The sequence below is a fragment of the Epargyreus clarus genome, unplaced genomic scaffold, assembly GCF_041222505.1.
Source record: "Epargyreus clarus isolate Ecla_fem2 unplaced genomic scaffold, WU_Ecla_fem_2.2 ptg000002l, whole genome shotgun sequence".
Taxonomy (NCBI): Eukaryota; Metazoa; Arthropoda; class Insecta; order Lepidoptera; family Hesperiidae; genus Epargyreus; species Epargyreus clarus.
Genome location: NW_027332210.1, coordinates 4,758,215 through 4,758,963, shown reverse-complemented (window position 1 = coordinate 4,758,963; position 749 = coordinate 4,758,215).

The window sequence follows — 749 nt, the reverse complement described above, 5'->3', positions numbered from 1 at the left end:
GTCAAATTGAAATGTCAAACTACTAAAATAACCCTCCTTTGTACAAAAGTACAATCTTTATGTTAGCCTATAAAAAAGTGAAGTGTCTTTTATTTTGTCGCATTATAACTGTCAAAGTAGGAGTGAACAAACCTTTCAAATAGTTTGGCTACTAGACACTAGATGGCAGTGACGCAAACATATTATGTCATGATGAAAGTAGTATCACTACTCAATACGAGATGGCGTTTGTGTTTAAAATGTGGTTTACGTGAACTTTTAATTGTTTACGGATTACATAAAATTTAAGTGAAATAAATTTTAATTAGACGAAGAGTTAATTAGTTACACTTTATGCAAGAAATTAAACAAATTGCATTTTAAAATGGTCATTAATTTACAGTAACGTAGTCGAATTTGGCGAATAAAATAAATACAAATATTTTACATTTGTAAGAGCTTTCCAATTCCTAATAAAGCCATCATCATCATCAACCCATTATTGTCGCATTGCTGGGCACGGGTCTCCTCTCAGAATGAGAAGGATTAGGCCATAGTCCACCGCGCTGGCCAAGTGCGAATTGATAGACTTCACAAAAGTTTTTTTATAGATTTCTCAGGTATGCAGGTTTCTTCACGATGTTTTCCTTCACCGTTTAAGCAAGTGTTAATTAACTTCTAATACGCACATAACTTTGCGGGATTTGAACCCCGGACCTCTCGTTCAAGAGGTCGCGTAATAAAGCAGTCGGTAATAAATCGCAATATCA